This window comes from Zalophus californianus, chromosome 9 (assembly GCF_009762305.2).
Source record: "Zalophus californianus isolate mZalCal1 chromosome 9, mZalCal1.pri.v2, whole genome shotgun sequence".
NCBI classification, from domain to species: Eukaryota; Metazoa; Chordata; class Mammalia; order Carnivora; family Otariidae; genus Zalophus; species Zalophus californianus.
In genome coordinates this window covers 90,864,339-90,890,520 of record NC_045603.1, presented here as the reverse complement: position 1 = coordinate 90,890,520, position 26,182 = coordinate 90,864,339, and the positions used below count along the sequence as shown (strand labels likewise).

Genomic DNA, 26,182 nt, shown 5'->3' with positions numbered 1-26,182 from the left:
TTTAAGTTTTCTATTAATTTTTCTAATTGTTAAATTCTGTCATAATTATTATGTCTATGCAACACTTGTCATGAATCCAAAGTGGGAAATTGCATCACCACACATTTTTCTAAGTAACAGCTAAGACTTACATGTATGACATCCGATCCAAACTCAACATTTGGCACAACTGCAGGTTTTCATCTGAATTCTTCATAATGAGTGAGAATTTCAGAAATGGTCAAATAATGGGTTTGAGAGTGGGAGTAGAGTGCTGCAATTAAAATGTAAAAACTGTGGCAAACTTCTAATGAAAACTTGATTTAGATGTGAGAAAAATGCAGTCAATGTTGGTATAATGGTATTCCCAGTGACTGTAAGAGAGGTTCACCCTGTTCCACACAATAGGTGTATTTTTGCACATTTGCAGATTGGTGTCAATTATGGTTAACTCTGCATCACATAGTAAATACATTGATAAGGCTTGTAATTTAAATAAATATTGTAATGGGACAACTAATTTTGTAGAGAAAGTCATTACCCTTTATTTTATGTAAGTGTAGAGTTTGTGTCACCAGGATATAAAGTATATCAGAGGAAAAAATATACGTATATATACTGAATACCCACCATGCACCAGTCAGTCTTCCAGATATTTCACATATGCTATTTCATTAAGCTTATTTTGTTACAGTTAGCAAGTAATATTCAAAGAGTTAAATTGGGCACAAAGGATAAGGCATTTACATTTGGGAATAGTATATTACATGATAAATTTGGCACATTGTATAATCTCTTTCTAATTTGGAAATACGTTTGCATTCAAGGTCCTGAATAAATGTCAGTATAGTAGACCTGGAAACAGTTCCATTATTAAATAGCACATTGTTGATTGAATCTCAGTGATAAGATCTGTGTGCTGAGTCAGAAACAAACAATTTATCCAACCTCCCAAAAATCGCCGTGGCTCACATTATGTCAACAAATCTTTCACTGCTCCATATGAAATACCTTCTGTATAAAAGTGAAAATTCCTAAGAGCCATAAAGTTAGAGAAACCGAAATGGGAGGCTTGATTTATAGTTTTATCTTTTCCACAAATCAGGAGCTAGCAGCTAGGTATAAGTGATGGGAAAGTCTGAAAATTTGAATCTGTATGATTGGCTATAACCAATTTCATTGAGATCGCATAAATGTGCCTGGACGTGGAAGTCTTTGTGCATCGTTCCTTATCCATAGCTAAGTGATAGGAACATTTAATCAAGCATCTCAGATTGTCTAAGTCATCCATTGTATGTTATGAGGCTAATATCTGCATAAGCACAATGTCGATTATGAAATTTTGAAATTTCACAATCCATATTGATGGTATATATAAAAATAGAAAACAAAAGTGGAACTCTATTATCAAGTATCCTGGGAGCCTACCAATCTGAAATTCTTCTACCCACATATGAATGTAAATGGAGTATTTATCCGATGAGTCTCCCTCTTGTGTATCTTCCCAGCATTCCCAGTGAAAACAAAGTAAATTTCTCTCACCTCCCCTATCTTTACTAAACCTCTTCCTGGAAATTGCTTCCTGTATCAGTTCACTTGATATCAGTATTTTGTCAACTAAGATGCAAATTGTAGAATATGACATCATAGGAATTTCAATTCTGCCTTTCCTGAAATGGTGCTCATTAGTAGTCAAGTGGAATGTTTCCTTAAACTCATAGTCTTGGCATGAATCCTTCTTTCTTTCCTTAACCTCCTCTCTATATTTTCTTCCGGGTCTGCTCTTACCTGATATGTAATCAAAGAACATTAAATTTGAAAGAGGCCTTAATTATATTATCTGAAAAGAGGTTTGTGTTTAATTTTATAAAGCATGAGTGTTATGATGTTGGCCATAGTACTATTTAGGAGAAATATCCACTCTCCAAGGTCTGTCTGCCTTTCTCCACCCCCTGTCTCTCCCTCCTTCTCCCTCTCCCTCTCTCCTTCTCTCCCACCCTTTTCTCTTTCACACACACACACACACACACACACACACACACACACACACACAAGAAGTTTCACTTCCACGTGGAAGTTTCATTCACATTCTATATTATACAATATTGGCCGATGAACCTTAATCTTTTCATCTTTCTGGAGCAGCTTAACCCACCCTGCTCTCAGTGAAGTTTGCTGTCATTAACTCCTCTGTCAACTGACTCCTTTGATAAATGTTGTTTCCAACCTTTTATTTTTATCTTATCTTATTTTGTTTTTTTAGTGTTAACCTTTTAGAGAAGCCCTTTCACATATGACATCCCCAGTAAGCTGAAGAATGTTCACTGGGCTGGGCTTCTACTGGGGATTGGGTAATAATTCTCCACTATATGTGTGTTTACCTTTGTTCTTTGTTGTGTAAAGATTGTTGTTATATTAAAGAATAAAAATTCACACCTTACCTCTGCCTCATTTTGGTCCATAAAAAAATACACGTCTATATGGATAAGTAATTAAAAATGATGTAAGAGTTGTACTTTATTTTTAAATAAAAATACTATTTTTAGCACTATTTCTGGCATCTAAATAACCAACTTAAAGGTAGTTAAACTCATAAGTACATTGACTCCTGAGGTTTAACAATATAATTCCAACTTAAGTCTTGGGGATTTGCAAAGGCCCTTTGGTGTTGGATACAATTGGTGCACTTATTTAGACCATTGTGATTGGTAGCAGTGTGGCACAATAAAGGGTGAAGAGGAATCACCACAGATATTTATTTCCCATTTTCTTCCCCATTTAATACCTTCAGGTGCACAGTTCCAGTGCTGTTGCATTTCCACAAGTATAGCCCCACTACAATGATGAGCTTTACTAGAAAGCACCTATTATGCTCATTTTATTACTCCAAATATATCTGTTTTTGAAATAAAGGAAAATATATTGTAATTTTTTGTCTTCCACTGTGCTTAAGATGTGGAATTAGGCAAATAGTAGAAGCTTCATAAACAGAATTGAAATTTGTGGCATTGTACGGTTTCTGACTGAGAGGTGTTAAATACCATAATATTGACTTGTGAGCACATCTTTAAGGAAAGCATGAGAAAATTATCATTATGTGAATTAAATTATTTTAATTACAATGCAATCATTACACTAAAAAATAATAAAATGTTACCAGTTCTCTATATTAAGAACTTATTAAAATTATAAATCAAAATACCAATGTGCTTTTTTTCCAAAAGTGTAGCACTCTTGGTTGCTCATTTATTCACCAGTGTTACCTCAGCTGCTATGTGCTATCATCAATGAAATAATAGGAGAAATAGCTTTCATTACCTCTATATGTGACCTGCAACTTCAGCCAACACCCAGCTATGTAGGTCATGTTCTTGCTTCCTCTTCCATATCATCATTCTTCTGTGACCACTACCAACTACAACTGACAAAGATTTCTGCATGCTTCTAACAGAAATCCCTCTACTTTTTGCCATAACTTTGCCCTTGAGAGATGAAGCCTTTTCTATACCCTGGTCTTGGTTCTATCTATGGTAGTGTTTAATCCAGGAGCATAACTCAAAGCCCTAAAAAACTCTTCTATAATGGCCTCAAAGGCCCATTGGTATCAGTGCTTTCTGCTTAAATAAATATGCGAGAGACTTCTTTGTGCACTTGTGCCCTTAATTTGAGGAGCCAAAACAAGGTTAATATGGCACAAGTAGAATGAGCAAGAGGGTGAATGGGGTGGGATGAAGCTAAAGGCAGAATACAAAGACTCGTATCTTCTTCTCTTCTGGTTGGCTCCAATAGGTTCCGTACCTTTTCTACCAGCTATTCAGAACGATATATAAATAACCTTATTAAGCACCTTTCATGTAATCTACAATCACTAATTATTCCTAATTAGTAAGTTTGTCCTTTCACAAGCTTGTCCTAGATCTCCGGAGTGCCGATCCTTTGTTGTTTCTTTTTCCCTCTGAACATGGTGCTTTCCAATTTATTTCTATAAGTACGACCATATCTTATCCTTGTGTCAGAAAATCATTCTCAACTCTTTCATTTAGAATTTCATTGTCCGATGAAGGATGTCTACTTTCCTAGACATTCCAGTTACCTAAAAGGCCAACTCCTTTTACTTCTGAATATATTAAAACCACCAAACAAACAGGATATTTGAAACAAGGTTATAGTGATTTTGTGATAAGAAAGGTTTGTCCTTTTCTTTTTGTCAGGAAATTGAGATGAAAGAGGGGAAAATGATAAAAGCTTGGGAAAATACTTCGGAAACCAGAATTGGAAACAGGACTCTGAGTTTGAGAATTGTCTTCAAATTACAAATATGCATAATTTCTGTAAGAAAATGAATGTAGGGAAAATTAGGGAATCAAATGAAAAAAGTTTGAGGAAAACAACTGTATTGCCATCCTTCTATTTATATGCAAATAAATATGTTTCCTTATTGAATACTCTTCTTTTATTTTGTTTCCCACTCTTCCTGAATAGGAATGTTATGCAACTCATTTTTCTAACAAAACTGTTCCTATCCTAAAGTGAATTAAAACGAAATGAATCTGGTAATTTTTGTATCCTTACCAGCAAATAAAAAGAATTTCTCTACAGTGTGGGGGTCCAAAACCAGAATTGTATTTTGTAATACTAACGTGTATGTGATTTAAATGATGAACGTTTCCCTTTTTCTGTATCACCTCATTTAACTGTTTTTCAGATAGCTGAGACTGTGTTTTGTTTTTTTCTCTTCTGCCTGCCTACTTTTTATAGTAGATTATTTATGTGTGAGAAATTTTCATGGGTCTAACAGGCCCTTAATCCTGTTCCTTCATCATGGCCCTCCAACTGACCAAGTGAAATGCAGAGAAATTTCTGTCCCTTGTTCCTTTTGCCCTTAACCCATATCAGAGACTATCTATAGCCCTTTGTGCTGATTTAGATTGTGATTCCCTCTCGGTTCCTCCCACAGGAGCTTGTGATTGTCATGTACAAACCAGATGTTGGACAATTCCAAAGAATCTGTAGTGCCCTTTGTATATTTGGTCTCATCTGAGGTCTGGTTCTAATACCTTCTACCTTACTTTCTGAATCAGAATTCTATTTTGATTAACTCTAACAACACTACTTTTTGATCCTGGCTTTACCTTTACACTACTTTTTGATCCTGGCTTTACCTTCTGGTTAATCTCTCCCTATCATTTAGATTCCTTGAAAGAGCATCCTATAAACTTTTTTGGCTGACCAGTCTTTCCCCAAAACCAGAATGGTCACATTGAGAGTTACTTTTCCTCTTCAATACCAAGTCTGTCTTTCAGATTCCAGGATAATGATTTGCTGTCCAATTCCATTCAGTTAATCAAACATCAGTTGAATATCTATGGTGTGCCAGGAATTGTACTTGATGTTGTAGGTACAGGAATGGGTAACAGTCAGTTGAATCCTCACAAATGACACAGTGGGAAAATAGGCATAGAAGAAGTCATTAAAATGTAGTGAGGTTTTTAAATATATATTTTTAAAGTTAAAAAAAATGTAGTGAGGTTTTGTTTGTTTGTTTAATAGAGGAAACCATGGTAAGATGTTAGAAGAGAGACTATATCTCATGGTCTGGGAGATGATTTCTTAAAAGATGACCCAAGCTTAGCCTGACTTAGGTTAGGAAATATGGACACAAAGAGAAAACTGCATGAACAAAGGCCCAATGTTGTGAAGAGCAGGGTAGTGTTTAAGAAAATACAAGTGTGTACAAAAGGAAAGGGAGTGTTAGATGCCAAATCAGGGAGACTCCTATATGCTGTGCCAAAAAGTAGGATCTTTATTTTCTAGGTGAAGAGGATCATTGAAGTGTTAGCCAACTCTGAGCCGGGTAAGATTTGCATTTCAGAGAGAGCTTTTGGCTGTAAGAAAGGTTACCCTGAAGGTAGAGCAGGCCTGGAAGCAGTTCAGCTGCTAAGAGGCGATTATAATGGTCCAATTAAGAGATGACAAATGTTGACCCTAGGGTGTTGGGAAAAGAGCTAAAATAAGAGAAACGATGTTAAAAAAAATAGCGAAATTGACAAGACTAGCTAGATGTGGGGAACTGGGGAGAAGGTAATTTTCATGCTAATTTCTAGATAACTTGACACCTTTGCCTGACATGTTGCAGTTTTAACAATGTGTCCTGGACAGTGTCCATTCTCCTCCAGCTCAGCTTACCCTCTTCACCATCATGCTTAGTACTATTATTCCTGCTCCACACCTTTAGTAACAGTCCCTTGATTAAACTATCTATGATTTCCCCTTGAGTATCCTACTGGGACTTTGACTGATAATAGGACATGATGAATTTAGCAGAAACCCTCTTGAGTTTGAAGTGCCAAAAAAAAAAAAAAAAAAAAAAAAACCACACACACACAAGTACTTATTAGGTATGAGTCTGACGTCCGGAAAAAATGGCAGGTCTGGAGATGTGAATGGGGATGTCCCAGCAGAGAGCAAGATGGAGAAGGGCAGTGGGCCACGATGGGCCTTGAGGAGAACTAACATTTAATAAGGAACCTAAGAAGATGAAGAAGAAACAGCCAGAGAGGTACAAGAGGAAAGCAAATCAAGAAAATCCCGGGTCTAAGAAATTACAAGTGGGAAGGATTGGCTAACAGCATCAAATGTAACAGAAAGATCCTATAAGCTAAGGTCTGGAAAATATCTTTGGACAGGAAAATAGGTAGGCTCTTGGTCTCTGTGGAGCTTGGGAGGAGCTGAGGACTAGAGAACTGGCCACTGATTTGTCAAGAGCACAGGCTTCAGGTCAGAGAGACCGGATTTCAATCTTACCAACAAGCAGGATGTGGAGAAAGTTGTTTCACTTGTGTGGGGGCCCCTTTGGCAATCTGTTGTATTTATCACAGAGGATAATTGTCAGGCAAGAATGAGTGAGATAATGACCATGAAGGACTTTAAACCGTGCCTAGAATACAATAAGCACTCAATAAGTTTTATGTAGAAAAATTAAAAAAAGAAGGCAAGCAATAGGATGGTAAAAATAGCTAAAGCAAAGTCAAAGAGGTAGAACAATAAACATGTGTCTAGAGCAGCATCTTCCAAACTATGCTTCATGGAACATGAGAGACTTGCATAAACACTTCTGTGGTAACATGAATTTGGGAAATAATCTATTTAACTTTGTTTAAACTACTATTCATTCATTGATTATTATTTTTTTGTAACGGAACTTCTCAGAACCCCCATTATGTTAATATGCATTGTGTTTTCCAGAAGGGAGATCTAGCATTTCCCAAGTTTGATTGTAGAATTCATTTTCTAAAAATAATTCATGGGAAGAGTGATTATACTCTAAGAAACAGTATTTATGCTTCTACACTAAACACTTCCTTTTTTTCCTTTATCACTCTTTATTTATTTTTATTTTTAATTTTTTATTGTTATGTTAATCACCATACATTACATCATTAGTTTTTGATGTAGTGTTCCATGATTCATTGTTTGTGCATAACACCCAGTGCTCCACGCAGAATGTGCCCTTTTAATACCCATCACCAGGCTAACCCATCCCCCCACCCCCCTCCCGTCTAGAACCCTCAGTTTGTTTTTCAGAGTCCATTGTGTCTCATGGTTCATCTCCCCCTACGACTTACTCCCCTTCATTCTTCCCCTCCTGCTTTTATTTTTTTTCAAAGCTTTTATTTATTTATTTGAGAGAGAGAGGATGAGAGACAGAGAGCATGAGAGGGAAGAGGGTCAGAGGGAGAAGCAGACTCCCTGCTGAGCAGGGAGCCCGATGTGGGACTCGATCCCGGGACTCCAGGATCATGACCTGAGCCGAAGGCAGTCGCTTAACCAACTGAGCCACCCAGGCGCCCTATCACTCTTTTTTTAAAATGAGGAATATAACCTTAATGATAAGAAAAATGCAGCAGCAAGATCAGTTATAATTTAAATCTCAGTATCAGAAGAATTTGCATGAAGGAAAGCAACCATTCCCAACTTTCTTATCAGGGACTGATGTTTAAGAAACTCTGTCAGAAGAAAAAAATGTACATATTCTCTTTATTTTATGGATTATGCTAACTCTAGCTTTGGTAACTGTATATACAAAAGGGTTCTTTGGCTTTTGGCTATTAAAAAATGGAAAATTCATTTTAACCTTATTGTCCAGTATAATTATCTTAATATATAACTTGAGAGAACAATGTTTCGTTCAGTATTGTCTTTAATATTACTGCCAATTGGTTATAAATGGTGGAATCATTATCAGCTGAGAGGCAGCTATTGCACTTTTAGACAGCCGTTTCGTTGTTTAGTTGGTTCGGCTCGGAGATGAGCTATTTCTGGTTGTAGCTTTCACGCATGACTACTCTCTCTCTGTGTCATGTTAGTAGAGCACCATGTTGTGACTGTTCCTGCTTTCTTGCATGTTCTGAGTAACTGCTTGCCAACAGACCTGAGAGGTGAGAAAGATAAAATGTGAGAAGTTTGTCATCTCTCTGTCCTGCCCTCAGCTGTCCATCATACCACTTTAAGCAGTCTATCCCAGTCCACATTTTTTGCCTGTTACCCTCTCTTCCCTTTCGTGGCCACGACAGCCAGTTGGGTGGAAGGCAGCTCTCATTCTTCCCAGTAGGGTCCCATGAGGAACCATGATAAGGTTTTGAGAGTGCTGGCATGAGAAAAATGCATGGTACATAACAAGCATTTTATAAATGCAGATTTTTATTTTATTTTATTGCAATCTCTGTTCGAAGGATATTCCCTCAACATGTCTTTCATGAACAACAAATTTAGAACCAACCAATCTAGAACCCTCCAATCAGGGTCCCCTGGGTGGCTCAGTTGGCTAAGTGCCAGACTCTTGATCTCAGCTCAGGTCTTGATCTCAGGGTCATGAGTTCAAGCCCCGTGTTGGGCTCCATGCTTGGTGTGGGACCTACTTAAAAAAAAAAAAATCTCCCTAAAATTTTACCACTTTTACCCAGGTTTATTTTCTTCAGAGAATGTATCGCTCACCATGTGATATTGTACTAGGTCTTTATAATGACTTGCTCCTCCACTGGAAGGCTTGTAGTTTCCACCACACAGCAAGGACTTGATCCATTGTGTTCATGCTCTATCGCCAGCTGCTAGAAGAACACCTGGACCACGGTAGCTGTGCAGTGAATACTTGTGGGATAAGTGAATGAATGTTGAATGAGTAAATGGGGTGAGAAAGGTCAAGTAGAAGCTATGGGACAGACTCAAGAGCAAGAGTCGGATGCAAGCGTACCAGGGCAGGGGAGGGGGCTGCTGCACAGCGAGATGAAGTAAGAGGGGGGATCTATCAGGCGGGTGGTGCTGAGTGGGGCTTGGGGGACAGGGGAATTGGAATGAAAAATGCTCTGGAAACGTTGTTTTGTTGATCTTGTGGAGGAAGCAAAGGCTTTATTATAAGGGAAAATGAACTCTTTCAGACACCAAGATAAGGTTCCTCACATATTTTTTTCTTGCTATTTTATTAGGTCAGAATAAACCACCAAGGACAAAAGATGTGTGTGGCCAAGCAACAGATGGGTTCTCTTGTGTGATGAGTTCTCATCTGTCGTAAAGTAAAACCTCGGGTTTTTTGATCGCTTATTCTCTATCCTATTCACTATGTGTATAACACACTTTAACTTCTGAAACAAAGTGGCTTCTGAGTTCTTAAAATCTGAAGGTGTGTTCTCTTGGCTTTACAATTTGAAAGTATCAAAATGAAAAGAATTTTATAAGCAATGTTTTTCCTCATTTTTCTCTCACCATGCATGTTGATGTACTCAGATTGGCTCTTGACCTCTAAACTCATTTTTAGAAACTCAGATAACTAACTGAAGCTAGATGATAAATTATTGCTTTTCTATAATACTTAGAACTTATATTTTCTTTACTCCTAAAAATGATATTTTTAAATGCATATGAGTACTTCAAAAATTCTTTTAATGGATTTTAGAAAATGGATGTCCTTTTCTGTATAAGGTCCCAAAAGATAATTTTATACAGAAATGAATGGTAATTTTCATGCTCAGTTGAAGTATTAGATAATAAATATTTCATTATCTGGGGCACCTGGGTGGCTCAGTTGGTTAAACATCTGACTTAAGCTCAGGTCATGATCTCAGGATGGTGAGATTGAGCCCCTACCCAATCCTTGGCCTCACACTTGGCTGGGAGTCTGCTTCTCCCTCTCTCTCTGCCCCTCCCCCCCACTCTTGCTCCTGCGCTCTCTCTTTCAAATAAATAAATAAAATCTTTAATAAAAATAAATAAGTAAATATTTCACTATCCAAATATGGACAGTTAAATGGGCTGATTAAATTAGTGTTGCACTCATTAAAATGTTAGTGTGTGTATATATATATATATATATATATATATATATATATATACACACACACACCAAAAACCTGGATTGTCAAGATTTTCAAATGACAAAAATACAAAAGTATGATTAAAACAAATGGTCTTACTTATGTAAATCAGTATTTCACTAGGGAATTGAAAGGTATTACATCAGCTTATAATATACTGACCTATATCTGTAGTCTACTACTGTGCTGGTAAAGTGTGGAAATTTGGGTTAGTTGTAATTTTTTTCTATTGCTTTAATTTTGGTTTTGTTTGTCAATTAATATCCTCAATAACTGAAAACAGAAGTAAATTGTGATCAAATATTGATATACTCACATACACAGGTATTAATCACAATTCTGTGATTAATCAATTATTTTCCTTCAGTATAAAAATCTGCTTTTTTTTTTATATCAAACCAAGGTTTCTGGAAATCTTCAAGAACTCATTTATAGGAGTCTCTTTCTGTCTCTGAGTAGCTGCATCAGAATTAGATTAATTAGACTACATCATCCTTTCCCTTAGATAAATCAGGAATTTCTTACTTAAGTCAAGTTGGTGGCCCATAAAATAGACATCCTATTGCTGTGGCGTTTCTATTTACTTTGACATTGTGTTGAAATCTAAAGTGTAGTCATGAAACGGGAGTGTTCTTGCCAAATACCACAAAGTAAAAGCATCGTACTTACAGTAAGTGCCAACACCATTACCATAAGAAATGCCTTATTACTTGATGTACTTAAAATTCCTAGATTTTATCCAAGAAGAAAAAGTGGCTTCTTAAGTTTCTGAAGAACTTGATTAATAAGGTGAATAATAAAAAGCCAAGGGAATTGTATATTGTCTGTAATGTATTATTAAATAGTGAGTCATGTGGTCCTCCCTTAAAGGATTATAGAAAAATCCTTTATATACATATGAAATGTACCGGTACCATAGAGTTATTTACATATAGATATAGTAATGGAATGGGGCCAGGTTCATTTTGTTCATCATCACTGAGAAATTCCTCTACAGTCTCCCCTCGCTAATTTATACTTTTTAATTAGGCTCTCAGAAATGACTATAGGCCTCACTCAAAATGGTTAGGTACTTGGGATTTGTAATATGGAAATTCTGGTGTTGTCAAAACTGTGTTAAAATGATTGCAAGGGCTTAGAATGAAGTATTATGGACTTAATCCTAAGAACAGCTTATCGGTTGCTTCTTTTTAATTAGCTGAAACTGTTAAATCTGCTAAAAATCAGCCGTTCTTTAGAGGTGCTGCACATTGCTTCCTTGGATTCATTTTTTTGCATTTTTGCAACTAACAAAAGACAGCTGTATCTTCAAGTCCCTTTTCATCTGACTGATGCACCATCTTCTTTATTTTTTTGACAGCTAATTGGGAACCTAATGAGAATCTTTCTATTGAGATTCTTGTTGCTGTGCCGAGGCCTTCAATTAGCCTTTTAACTCCGTGGCTTCTGGAGGCTCTAAAGAAGGGAGTGCTTAATTTGAAATCTCTAAGTAAGTCTGAATCAGGTGTGCATCGCCGTACACAAGAATTTTATAAGAATGGATTAAGAATTCGAAAACCAATACATGTTCACCGAGGAAACTGTGTCAAATGCAACAGGCAGAAAAAAAGGAAAGCAGTCATTCCGACACATTCTATTCCAAAATAACCACCATCTGGGAATGTATCATTCCAATTTTTTTCCAATGTCTGTGTATCTGAGTCTGTAAAAAAAAAAGTATCAAATTATCCTACTATTTTAGCATACTCTTTTCACTGAAATGTATTATGATGATTTTTTTCAAGCACATTCAGTCCTCTGCAATTTAGGACGTTAGGCCAGATGTCCTTGGGTCAATTGTATTCAACTCCTGATTGTATTTGCATCGGTCAAGGGTGTAGATGATTATACGTGTCTATTATGACCACAAAGTGTTGGGGATCATCACTTATATGTATGTCTCTCACTAGTGTGACTACTTAAGAATTAATCACATAGAGGCCTGCCTGGGTGGTGCAGTCCATTAAGTGTCTTGACTCTCAGTTTCAGCTCAGGTCGTGATCTTGGGTCTTGAGATCAAGCCTGGCCTGGGGCTCCATGCTCAGCGTGGAGTCTCCTTGAGATTCTCTCTCATCCTCTCCTGCTGCCCCAACACCCCACCCATGCTCTCTCACAAATAAATAATCTTAAAAAAAAGAATTAATCACATAGAAAAACTTCAGATGCTATATTTATTACTCATTTCTTCATAGCTAAATACCATGCATAAAAAATTTTAGAATATAGGCTTTCTAGTCAAAAAGATGTAGAATTTCTGATCTTTTCACAGCAGACACAAATTAAAGTGGCTGCCCAGATCACCATTCCTTCCATGGCCAAGTCTGCCACCTTCCTCACCATCTACCCTCCTTAGAGGAAACCTCTTTCTTGATTCATGTGTTCTGAAAGGTGAAACCATCTTCCTACTGGGCCTCAATGCCCTGGACAGAGTGATCAGTCAAGAGGGTGAACACCTGACCTAAGATAAGCCTATTTGGGGATTGTGCCTCACTTATCATCATCTTTTAGATTGGCATTGACCTAAGCCAAACCTATCAGAAGCTATCGCTGCAAGTATTTTCAAACTGGCAATGGTGGGGAAGAGTCCTCTCCTCTCAGTTGTGGAGCTATGACAGGAGCTAAGATGCACAGAGCTAAGACATGAGTTTGGAAACTGTCCCCAACCATAAAACTGACTCACAAGAAGACCTGTTGTTGTTGTTGTTATTTTTAACAGTGTAGTTTCTTTTTCTTTAGGTTTTATTTAAATTCCAGTGAACATACCCTGCAGCTTCAGTTTCAGGTGTACAATATAGTGATTCCACACTTCCATACATCACCCTGTGCTCATCACAAGTGCCCTCCTTAATCCCCTTCACCTATTTCACCCCCACCCCTACCCCCACCCCTCTGGTAACCATCAGTTTGTTCTCTATAGTTAAGAGTCTGATTCTTGCTCTCTCTCTTATTTTGTTTTGCTTTGTTTTTTTCTCCTTCCAACATTTATTTTTCACATAAAATCATCTAACTTTATTTGATTTTTTTCAAACTTTTTTTTTACATTTTTTGTTCATTTGAGGGAATTGTGGGAATGAACAGGAGAAAGGGTTTGAGTGAGTAGATTTAAAAGTGGACAAACACAGCAAACACATATTTTTTTAAAGAAAGGACTTTACCTTCCTTTCCTAATAACCTTCAACTTCACTCTTTTTTTTTTTAAGATTTTATTTATTTGTTTGAGAGAGAGAATGAGATAGAGAGCATGAGAGGGGGGCGGGTCAGAGGGAGAAGCAGACTCCCCGCTGAGCAGGGAGCCCGATGTGGGACTTGATCCTGGGACTCCAGGATCATCACCTGAGCCGAAGGCAGTCACTCACCCAACTGAGCCACCCAGCCACCTGACTTCACTCTTTGTTAAACAATTAAAAAAATCATCCCTTAAAGCGTATTAGTACCTAGTGAATTTATTTTTTTAAATTTTATTTTATTATGTTATGTTAATCACCATACATTACATCATTAGTTTTTGATATAGTGTTCCATGATTCATTGTTTGTGGATAACACCCAGTGCTCCATGCAGAACGTGCCCTCCTTAATACCCATCACCAGGCTAACCCATCCCCCCACACCACCTCCCCTCTAGAACCCTCAGTTTGTTTCTCAGAGTCCATAGTCTCTCATGGTTCATCTCCCCCAACGATTCTCTCTCTTATTTTTTTACCCTTTGCTTGTTTCATTTCTTCTTTTTTAAATGGTTTTTGAGACTTTATTTATTTATTTGAAAGAGAGAGAGAGCACTAGAGGAGGGGAGAGGCAAAGGGAGAGGGAGAAGCAGACAGAGCAGGGAGCCCGATGTGGGACTCGATCCCAGGACCCTGGGACCATGACCTGAGCCGAAGGCAGACGCTTAACCCACTGAGCCACCCAGGTGTCCCTGTTTGTTTCATTTCTTAAATTCCACATATGAGTGACATTTTTGGACTGAAAAGGAGGGAGGAACAGTAGAGACTTTAACAAGACTATCTTTCTTTGGGAGACTATCCCATTTCTCGGACTCCAGAGAGTCACTCCAGCCGTGCTCAGAAGGATTACAAAACAGCTATCTACTACAGTGCAATTCCACCATGGCCAAGCAGGCATAATAGCAATGCTTGGAGTTTTTAAGTCATCTGAGTCAGAGGGATTATATAATGTATCATACTAAGCAGGGCACTTCCGAGAGTGAAGGGATAATTACACCCGGGTAGCAGACATAGGTCATCCTGTTCTGGGAGAACCAGGACAGATGGTTGCTCCTTCCTGAATATCTGAACAAAAATGTTTGATGCAGAATGTACTCACTAGCTCCTCACCCATCTTACCCATCTCTGAAAATCCAATTGTCGACCGAAATAGTTGAATTAGCCATATACAAGGAACTATAGTTATCTTCATCAAAACATAAAGTGTGTGCAGGAATGTTTATAGCAGCTTTGTTTGTACCAGCCAAACACTGAAAATAACCAAAATGGCTTTCAATAAGTGCATGGTTAAATGAACTGTGATGTTTCCATACCAGGCAATACTACTCAGCAACTATTGATACACACAGCAACTTGAATGAACCTCAAGAAAATTAGGCTGAGTGAAAAAAGCCAATCTCAAAAGGTTGCACACTGTAAGATGCCATTTATATAAGATCCTTGAAATAATAACATTATGGAGATGAGAACACCCTCATGGTTGCCAAGGGTTAAAGTTTAGGTGGCAAGGGGAGAGGTATAGGGAGCCTTGTGATAGAGGAAGAGTTGTGTATCTTGATCATGGTGGTACTTACATGAAGTTGTCCATGTGATAAAGGTGTATAGGTCTATACATACTCATACACAAATAAGCACATAATAACTGGTGGAATCTGAATAAATTCTATGGATTGTACCAATGTCAATTTCATAGTTTGGATATTTTCTTCTTTGGATATGCAAGACGTCAACATTGGAGGAGGCAGGGTGAAGGGTGCATGAGACTTTCCTGTACATTTCTTTGCAACATTCTATAAATATATAATTTTCACATAGAAAAAGTTTAAAAAACCTTATTAGGTTCATCCTTCCTTCTTTCCTACCTTCCTTCCTTCCTTCCTCCTTCCTTCCTTTTCTTGTGCCTGGCACTCTGTTAAGTATTTTAATTGACTAGTTGACAGAGCCTCTTTCTTATGAGGACTGTCTCAGAAAGACAAGAATTATAGTTGCAGGGGAAGTCAAGATATCTAAGCAAATGTGAAAAAAATCAGGAAAATACACAAGGACCTCAATAAAGCACCATTAGCCACAGACTCAAATGCATTATGAAGAAGGTTGGGTATTGAACTACATTCTTACAAGATTTATCTACTGAGTTCTGGAAAGGACCACAGGTTATTGGCACTTTCATAATTCCCATAACACCAATGTGGGAGACAACATTTTAATGACTCTTCAGAAAATAGTTAAAAATGGAGTGATGGAAATTACCATTATGGGAAGTAAGGACAAAATACTTTATTGATTAAATTATAGCATTCTTCCTTTCTTTTAGCAGTTATTAAGTAACATAACTGGAAATAAAATAAATAAATTAGGATGAAATAGAAAGTGTACGACAAGCTTAGGAGGTTTGAGTAAAGCAGGGGAGATGAATGGAGGATATATGAAGGTAAATAGGTTTTTTGCTACTTCAACCAATCTATCGTCAAACATATATTAAACTGGACTTCTAAGAGAGGTGCTGTGCTCATCATTTTTAAGAGTATAGGACACAGTTAGGCCCTCTGGAAGTCTGTAATATAAGGGGAAATAATATAAACATGTAGCAACTTAAAAGGCAATATATGACTTACTACTGTAAGAGACTCCCGAAGTTGTAATACATTTATTTGCAAATGAATGAGACAGAGGACGATATGCAGCAAAGTGCCCTTGTGTTCAGATAAGGGACAGAGCACTTAGGCTTGAAGGAGCACCAGGTTCATGAAGGAAGACAGATTTTAATCTGAATCTGGTCCAATACTGCCAGATAGATAGACGATGTTAAGGAAAACATTCCAGGTTGGAGAAACAGAGGAACAAAAGTAGGAATGTGACAAAATGTAGGCTCTGTTTAGGAGGCTTGAGTAAAGTAGGATGGATGGGTTCATGTCCTAAGGAGGCTGAGTGGCCGGAAGCGAGGTGGGAAAGGGGGTTCTGCCCAGCCATGAGCTTCTTATTCATAACCTTCTGTACAATAGTGTTACAAAGGCAAACATTAAAATGAGCTTTAGCTCAGCAGTGGTGTGCAGGAAAAAGATTATCATACCTCATTTTAGCTTTAATTGCTTTTATAATTCTGAATTTGCTGGTAAATGCAAATGCTTAATTCTAAATACGTGCACTCTGTCTTAATTAGATAAAATAATCCTCTGTTGGTTGGGTAGTTCAGTAAATTAGTCCCTAGACATAAACTCCCCTGGATCATGTTGTTTATATATTAATCTGTATGCACTCTTAGAGATAAATCGAAAATAAGTGGATTTTTTTCAGAGACAAGTTGTAACTGTCAGCATACTTTTGTCAACCTTAAAAATAAAATAGCCAGTTAGTTTACCAAAAGAATGAGTTTATTCAGGAATAGCAGAGGAATTGCAATTTGGGACATTTAAACTCTGCCAAACCACAGGCAAATACAGAGAACAAAGGAGAGAAGTATTCTTTTATACAGGAAAAAAGGAATTTGGGAGAGGCTGTTTGTCGACTCGCGGTGAGTAAGAGTTTGGGGTTGTGGCTACTTCTCATTGGCTGAATTGTGGTGGTTCTCACTGGCTGGGTTGTTGCTGGGTGAGGAGAAAATCTTCCTTCCTCCTGCTGGGGTGGTAAAGTAAGCTGCTTCTTATCAAGATATGTAAAGTAAACTGCAAGGAGTGGTACATGCATCAGAGCTCCCCCTTCAGGACCCCCATTTTTTAAAAAGATTTTATTTATTTATTTGAGAGAGAGAGAGAGATAGCAAGCAAGAAAGAGAGAGAAAGAGAGAGAGCAAGGGAGAGAGAGAGGGCATGAGCAGGGGGGTGGGGGGGAGAGGCACAGGGAGAGGGAGAAGCGGACTCTCTACTGAGCAGGGAGCCCCACATGAGGCTGGATCCTAGGACCCTGGGATCATGACCTGAGCCAAAGGCAGATGCTTAACTGACTGAGCCACCCAGCTGCCCCAGGACCTCCATTTTGAATGAGATTTTCCTTTACTTAGTTTCACACTTTCAGATTTATATCCTCTGCATGTGACTATAAATTGCCATGTTTATTATAAAAATTAAAATTCACATACATATTCTGTCATACGTGTAGAATTTCTTCTATGGTTTTAAAACTACAAGTAAAAATTACATTCTGCTAGACAAAACTGAGTAGAGGATCTAAATCTCTCTGTTATATATACAAACATCCTGCCAATGCAGCAATCAAGGTCCTACCAATAGTGCCACATTTATTTATAAGGTATATCCAAAAGGAAGCACCCAGTACAAGTATCTCTGGCAGAAATGAAAAGATATGTTCTCTCAAAACTCACTGTCTTACTGGAAACAATGGTGGTGATGCTGACCATCATTCTCACTTATTGAGGGGCTGCTGGTTATTGGGGACTGTCCCAGGAACTTTACATACATGATCTCATTCCATCCTTATATAAACCTGTAATCATCATCAGCATTTTAATAATGAGTCAGCTGAGTTTCAGAGAGGTATTGAAGGCATTAGGAAAGAAACCATAGAACTTGCATACCCCATCATACCAATTCGTGTGAAAGTTCTGACATGGCTTCCCTTTTCTCATTCACTGACTTCTATCTTCTGTCTCTTCCTCTTAAGAGAGAAATATCCTGAGACACAGGAGAACTGAATCAGTTTCTAAGTCATTGGTGAGGACTGCCATTTGGAAAGAAGTGGGGTACAGGTTACAGCTGGAGACAGTGGGTTCCTCCTTATCCAGAAATCTTTCTTGCATTTTCTCTTTGCTGTCAATCAGTCTGTCACTCACATGTTCCACCTTCAGTTTAATGGGTCAGGGGCTTCTTCACTTGGTTAGTTAATTGCACAGAGCCGAATATAATGCTAGTGTTGCTGTGGAGAGCTCATACTTTAATTTTTGTATAGAGCATTTAGAATCAATGATATGAGCACCCAGGAAAATTGATGCCATGGCTTTGGAAGCCTACACGAGATCCTGTGGCTTGCTGCCTTTGTGTAGCATTTACACCTCAGTCAGGCCTTTCCCTCCATGAAAGATACCACCTGGACAAAAACAATTTTAACACTAATGTCTTCCTTTTGATTGCATTAGATTTGCAAATTAAACAGATTAATGGTAGTGTTCTGTGTTCCTCTCAGCTCTTCTGTTTAATACTCTTATCTGACAAAGTGTAAATAGAAGACATAATTAATTACTCATGACTTGCATGCCAAGTTGCATAAAAAATTACATCCCCAAGACACCCATTATTACATATCTGACTGTTCTTTGAAATTGGTTTTGGAAAGAAAAAGCCTACCTGAAGATAAGAGTTTTGTTTGTTTTTCTTTTTTTATTTAATTTACTAGAGTATCTTAAAAAGGATGTGGGAGAACAACATTAACTGTTAACATGATTTTGAGGAGCTTAACTTCATTTGCCCAAGGATGTGTTATTTTTGCTTTTTTACATTTTTCTGTCTGGTTATGAGATGCTAAGTCTGTATATGAAAGTTATAAAAATGATGATGCTTGAGGCACCTGGGTGGCTGTCGGTTAAACGTCTGCCTTCAGCTCAGGTCATGATGCCAGGGTCCTGGGATCCAGCCCCAGGCGTTGGGCTCCCTGCTCAGTGGGGAGGCTGCTTCTCTGTTCCCCTCTGCTCCTCCCCCTGCTCCTGCTCTGCGTGCTCTCTCTCTCTCTCTATCGCGCAAATAAATAAATAAAATCTTTTAAAAAATGATGATGCTTGCATTGAAGGAAGGCCCCAGAATGTGGCTATTACTGTTTTAGAATATGTCCTGCGGAGAAATTATCAGCCAAGCACACTCTGCCCTACCATCCCCTCCCTAAATTGTTGGAACCTTGAGCTGGGAAGCGTACTACCAGGGCTGAAAATAAAATAGAATTGTTCAGCCATTTCTTCTGTCTCATCTGTTTGAGTTGATCTGAATGAAATGAGGTCTGTGCTTTAACTGGAGAGCTCAGCATTTCATATTTAGCTCTCAATCTGTTTTATGATAATTTTTGAAGGAACAGACTGCTCATGACAAAATGTGCTGTACTATTATTAAAGGTGTCCTGCCTTTATAGATTTCTATCACTTTGAAGCAAAACGATGGGAAGATTTTTGGATGAGCATATTTTCTAAGTTTTTAATATTTAATACAATGTAATAGGTATCTCAAGTTGGAGAAAACCAAGAACCTGATGGAAAAAAAATGTTAGGGTTATCAACGGAACAAGGTAGCGTAGAGGAAAGATTACTTGCCCACAACCACTTACTCACTTCACCCCTCTGTAAAACTGAAAATTAAAATCACTTCTACCTCCTGGGATTACAGTGCAACGTAAATGAGGTAATCTCTGAAAGGACTTCGTAAATTGTAAGACACAATTTAAATATATGATATTATCTTATTAAAAACAGTTGTATTCCCTGTTTCATTTGCTCTGATACACACAGGTTTTCTTTTTTCACATTTATGTGTGTGTCCATCCATGTGTGTAGTGCATGTCATGGAGGGCTATGCTTAATACTGTAGTATGCTCTTTTGCTTTTTATTTTTTTATTTTTATTTTTTAAAGATTTTATTTATTTGTTTGGCAGAGAGAGACACAGCGAGAGAGGGAACACAAGCAGGGGGAGCGGGAGAGGGAGAAGCAGGCTTCCTGTGGAGCAGGGAGCCCGACATGGGGCTTGATCCCAGGACCCTAGGATCACGACCTGAGCTGAAGGCAGACGCTTAACGACTGAGCCACCCAGGTGCTCCGCTCTTTTGCTTTGTAAAAAATAAGGTTTACCCTACCCAAGTTAATTTTGGGTCACCTATAATCATGGCTTGATTATATGACTGGTATGATTGAATATACAAAACTGATTAAATATATATGTCTAATGGCAACATATTTTCACGTCAGCTTTGCCTCTTATCTATAGATCAGATCATTGAATAAAAAAGACCTTTTAACCTAACTTTGTACATGTAATACTGTCAAGTATTCTATTCATACAGTATTTATGTATATGATCATTACTCATCTTTTCATCTTTCATATGATATATTGAACCTTCGTTCATTCATTCTTTCTGTGAACATTCATTGAGCAACAATTATATGCCAAATCCTGTGCTAATCATTCATTGTTTCTTTAGATCTCACTCATCTGTGGGTATAAATTGGTACATATTTACAGTAATTCCTAGTATAAAGCCGTTGGCCCCATCAGTACACATGAGGCAACAGCTTTCCTCCTATAAAGGGCCCACTTGGGTATTTCTCAAGTGGGGCATTTGCTACTGAACCCCAGTTCCTCTGAGTGCCCCCTCCGCCCTTCCAGGGCCTACGTTCCCCTATTAGACATCTCCCCCACTTCACTGGGTGCTTACTACTCCTGCAACCGCAACACCTTCCCTGCCTCACTCAACATTTTCTGTCCCCTTGATAACTGAGGATTTCTTACTTGGTCAAGCTTGTGTTTTGGTTTTTGTTTTTCCCATCAGAGCTTGTCAGCAGTGAGCCCTTGGATTTCTGGAATTCCTGTCCCACTAATTCTTCAAGTGTGTGTGAATTCCATTTAAACAGAAGCTGAGATCTGACTCCCGCTCCCCATCCTATAACATTAATAGTAACAAAAATTACTTCTCTAATTTGATCTGCCTCACATTTACCTCGTCTACTTTCTAGTCAAGTCAAATAAACTGGTGGACGGTGAAATAATCAAATGCTTAATAGCATGCGGAAAGATAAACAAACAAACATGAAAACAACCTAATGGCAAAGAAAGAAGAAAGATTGTGTTAAATACATTCTCTTTTATGGTCTTTATAAAAATTTGGCATCTTAATTGAATGTGAAAATAGATACAAAGTCAAAATTTAATTTATATTTGATACTCTGCCCCAGGTATTTATTTCTCAGTTCCTCCATGGTTGGGATATTACAAATTATTAAAAGCCCTATTTATCGCAAAAGTATTTGCATTTTACATTAAATGTCCAAGTAAGTAGCTATTTTACATGAATTCAAAGTTAAAATTTAAAAAATAAGCTTTATTGTCCACATGAACATACCTTAAATTGAAGGAGAATTTTATGTGAGTCTATATAATCATCATCATGTTCTAACTAAAATAGAATAAAATAAATAAAATATGAAAACCAGGCTTTATTTATTGAAAAAAAATAAGAAATTTACACCATTTCGAAGTTCCCACTTCTGATTATTGTTAATATTAAAAAATCCCAGAGTTATGGAAACATGGGGAATATGTTATACTTTAAGTGTAATGCTTGCTGATTACATCATTTTAAGAATTATTAGTGAGCATAACCCAAAAGTTTCTAAAATACATTTACTTGGAAATTTAAATTCAAAGAGCAGATCATTTTCAGGTATTTCACAAACATGACACTGATTTTTTAGAGCATGCTTGTCCAGAGGAATAATTCAGGATAGCCAAATCCTACTAGACTTCTTTCTATAGAAGTCGTACAAAACTTGGATATGTGCAAATTAATCAATGAAAATAATATCAATTTCTTCCTTTTAACTCAGTAATTTAAGATTAATAAAACACCTATTAAAAGAGATGAAAGCAAATGTAGTAAATGTTATTGAAATGGTTTCATATTGTAAATTAAAACTTCTATATATAATCTTTCAGATCATATAAAATTCATATAAAATTTCTTTAATGAAGTTTTCAAAATACTTTGTGAAAAAAATGGGGTTTAAGTTTGTGATTTCATGGCTCTTTTCATATGCTGATCTCAGTTCAGTACCAAGTCTCTCTCTTTTCACAAACCATCTGGGAGATTGACAAGTTGCATCTCACCAGATGGCCTAGCATACCAACCTCTCACTTCCATGGCACCATACCTTCATGATAAATCCTGGAATGCTTTGATACAACGTTTCTGCTCAGGAAGAATTCCACAGCTCATGGCATTAAGGGCCAGTTCACCACTTCCCACCTCATTTCTCAAGGTTGAGACTGGATATGATTTCCACCAGTGTTGAAGTGTTCTAGGACACAGAAGAATTTATTCCAACTGTATATACTCACCAGCCTCCTATTTTCCTATCTTTCTCCAATTTCTCTTCCAGCCCCATCTTTCCTTCTCTACTCCCTGGTCTATACTTTTATTATTTACACTTTATATAGAGAGAGCCTTCTTCCTTCTTCCTTTTCTCATATGTAAATTACTGGAAAATACACATTAAAACATCAGAAAATAACTACACAGTTTTAGATTCTGTGAAGGGGGGAGCAGATTATATCTTCCTGAATCCAGCGTGCAGCCTGTTTATATTTTGTAACAAGAAATTTAATTGCCTGTGTCATTTTATAGAATAACTTCATGTTATTTTTAAATTTTTTTAACTTCATGTTTTAAAGTTACTGCCTGTGACTAGGCTCTCAAGGCCTTTCTACTTTCCTTTTGTCTTTATAAATATCAGGGAGGCACTACAGAAGTCATGAAGGACATGGAAAGGGCTCTTTTTTTTTTCCCAACTTAGAGATCAAATCTGACTTCAATTTCTTCCCCCATACTGCCCCCACTTCTCTCTTCTGAACTCCTCTCATAAATTTTATGAATTCTTTTAGCCCTTTGGTATTAAAGAATAAGTGTGAATCAGAAATGTCTACAAATACGATAGGTCTTATTTCTCTGGTGCCTTGAACATGTCTTAACATATTCAATTTTAGCTTCCACTTTTTTTACTATCTTTTCTCTTTCTTGACTTTCAGGCTTTACCGCTTCTGTATTCTCTGACAAACATAGAAACTGCCCATATCTCAGGTCTGTGTTTTGAATAACGAGCCTAAGTGCCTGCCACGTTACTCTTCTCACTGAGCAGTGGTTGAATGCCACGGATGTGCTACCAGTATAAGCACAAACCATATCACATTAGAACTTTGCCTCCAGGAACATTATTTCAAATCTCCTTTTGACTTAAGTTTTCAAAATGCTATCTTAGGCCTTACTTTATTTCTCCCATTTCCTCCCCAGCATGGCTATAACAACAGCATACCCCCATCATTTTTATATGTGGAGGTTTGTTTCTCTTTTTCTCAGATGCAGAGCCATAGGAGATTGTCCATACCTTGCCAGAGACAGGAGTAGCTTGAGGGAACAGCCTTCGCTCAACCCAATGTGATACGGGAACCCAGGCAAGCTTAATGGTCCCCCTCGGGTGTGATTTTGTAGTCTAGAAGAACATCAACCAATCTTTCCCAGGAATCCGGCATGTTCTATTTGATGTGGAGAAAAAAAAAAAAAAGAAATGACATAATCAATGAAAGAGGAACTTCTTGATACAGAGAGAAGAGATTAGTTTCAGCAGGTGGTAGGAGAACTGCCAACTAATTCAGTTAGTCAGAGGTAATGGAATTGGGCAAAATCTGTCATCTCAATTTTCTGTTTAAAACACATAAATAGCTTCCCATAGGTCTTTGGATACAGTCCACACTCTTTCATGGGCTCAAATTCCCTCCTTGATGTAGTTTGTGACTACTTCTCTAGTATCATTTCTCCAATTTCCTCACTTTTTATGCTGTGGTCATTCTGAATTTTTCTCAGTTCCTCATACTCGACACTCATTCTCACCATCCTCCAGTCCACTGAATGTGCCATTCTCTCTGCCTAGAAAATTCCTTTATTCCACATTCTCCCTTTAATGCAACAAGCATATGCTCCTCCTCCAGATCCCAGCTAAGATGACCCTTTATCCACAAATCCATTCTTGACTCTCTCTGTTCCAGGCTAGGAGAAGAGCCTAAGTTTCTTCCTTCTCCCTAGAATTCCTCCCCACTCCATTCCTCTATGTCCATCTGGAAAAGCCTTGTTTTTTTCCTCAAGACACAACTTAAAGTCTTCACTTCTTTGAAACTGTTCCAGCCACATTCCAAGTGTAGTAGGTTCCTTCTTCCTTAATGCATCCCTATAACATGAAGATATGTCCATCATTGGTTTAGTTGCACTGTAGTGGCAATATTTGTCCATGTATTTGTATTCCTGGCTGGGCTGTAATATTTTCTTGAGGAAAGAGATTGTCTTAGAGCATAATAGGTCTTTTTTAAAATTTTAACTCCAGGGTAGTTACCGTGTCTTCATTATCTTTGTATCTTGAAAATGGTCTTTCCTTATCTGTTCATCCTAGACATGTAATTACTTTTTAATTATCTGTCTCCCAATTACTCAGTAAGCTCTGAAGGGAGGGACCATATTTTGTTCACCACTCTTTACCTTTCACAAAGGTTGGCACATACAGGCACTCAAACACTTTTAGAATAAATGTGTGCATTCATATTAACTTCATACAAATGATAAATCTTTCTGTGAGTAGTCACAAAAAGGACAAGACAAGAGACTCTTGATGGCTCTTGATTAACCTTTACTAATAATGTTTACTATTTATGGTAAATCAGAGATTATAGAAAAATTCATTTGGTCTGTTTGGATACAATTCATTTGCCATGGTCCCATGAAAAGCAAAGATCTAGAAAACATAATATCTAGGATTCTTATAAAAAGTTATAACAAGTAAATCAGATAAGAATATCAAATTGTCTAATTTATCAATGGCCCTATAAAATCAGCTAATATAATCAAAAGACCTACATACCTATTGTCATCTGCATACATTTATTTTGTCATTCAACACGCAATATTGATCACCTAAAATATGTGAGGCTCCTTTGATGGGAAGAATTGTCTCCCAGAGTTGTCTACACCTTAATCTTGGAACATATAAATATGTTACCTTGTGTGACAAAGGAAGCTTTGCAGATGTGATTAAGATTGAAGAGGTTATTAAGACCAAAATTATCCTGGAATTTCCAGCTGGGCTCAATCTAATTACAGGAGTCCTTAAAACAAGCAAAAAGTAGAATAGATCAGGATGCACTCAGAGAGACTCAGCCCTTTCTGGCTTTGAAGATGAAGGAAGGAGGGTACAAGCCAGGGTATGCAGGCAGTTTCTAGAACCTGGGTAGAGTCCTTAGCTGACAACCAGCAAGGAAATGGAATCTCAGTCTTACAAATGCGAAGAACTGAATTCTGCCAACAACCTGAATGAGCAAAAAGATTTTCTCTTAGAGCCTCCAGAAAGGAAACCCTGCCAACATCCTTGATTTTAGCCCAGTGAGATGCATACCAGATTTCTTACCTACAGAATTGTACAATAATATATTTGTGTTGTCTTAAGTTGCTCTATTTGTAGAAATCTGCTATGGCAGCAGTAGAAAACTAATATAGCACTGGACTAAACTCTTAGGAGAGAACAATAATCAAGATATTTTCTTAATTATAGTCTCTTCTTCAAGGACTTCTTGAAGACCGCACAACAGTTGGTCAGGAAAACAGATGTATGGACAAATAATGCCACTACAGTGTAATTAGACCTACAATAGAAATATATGAGTTTTACACTTCAAAAATAGTGGTGGAATTAAGGAAAAGTCAACTCTATTTGGAGTAGGACCAGGGAAACTTTCAGAGAAGAGGAAATTTTAACATGGATATTTAAGTGATAAATACTAGTTTTCTGATTGGATGGATGGATAAAAGATGCAGCACCAGTTGGTAAAA

At 37.5% G+C, this 26,182-nt stretch overlaps 1 protein-coding gene across 3 annotated transcripts in view; it reads left to right on the top strand.

Moving 5' to 3' along the window:
* The window catches only part of PTPRO (protein tyrosine phosphatase receptor type O), a 239,175-nt gene that overhangs the window by 1,781 nt on the left and 211,212 nt on the right, over positions 1-26,182 (top strand). The window contains exon 1 of one of the 3 annotated variants that reach the window (XM_027594903.2): positions 11,736-11,835. The exons of the other annotated variants lie outside the window; for them this stretch is intronic. The gene's annotated coding sequence lies outside the window, so the exon portion shown is untranslated. Of the gene's footprint in view, positions 1-11,735; positions 11,836-26,182 lie in introns of those variants that run through there. 3 annotated transcript variants of the gene reach the window in all.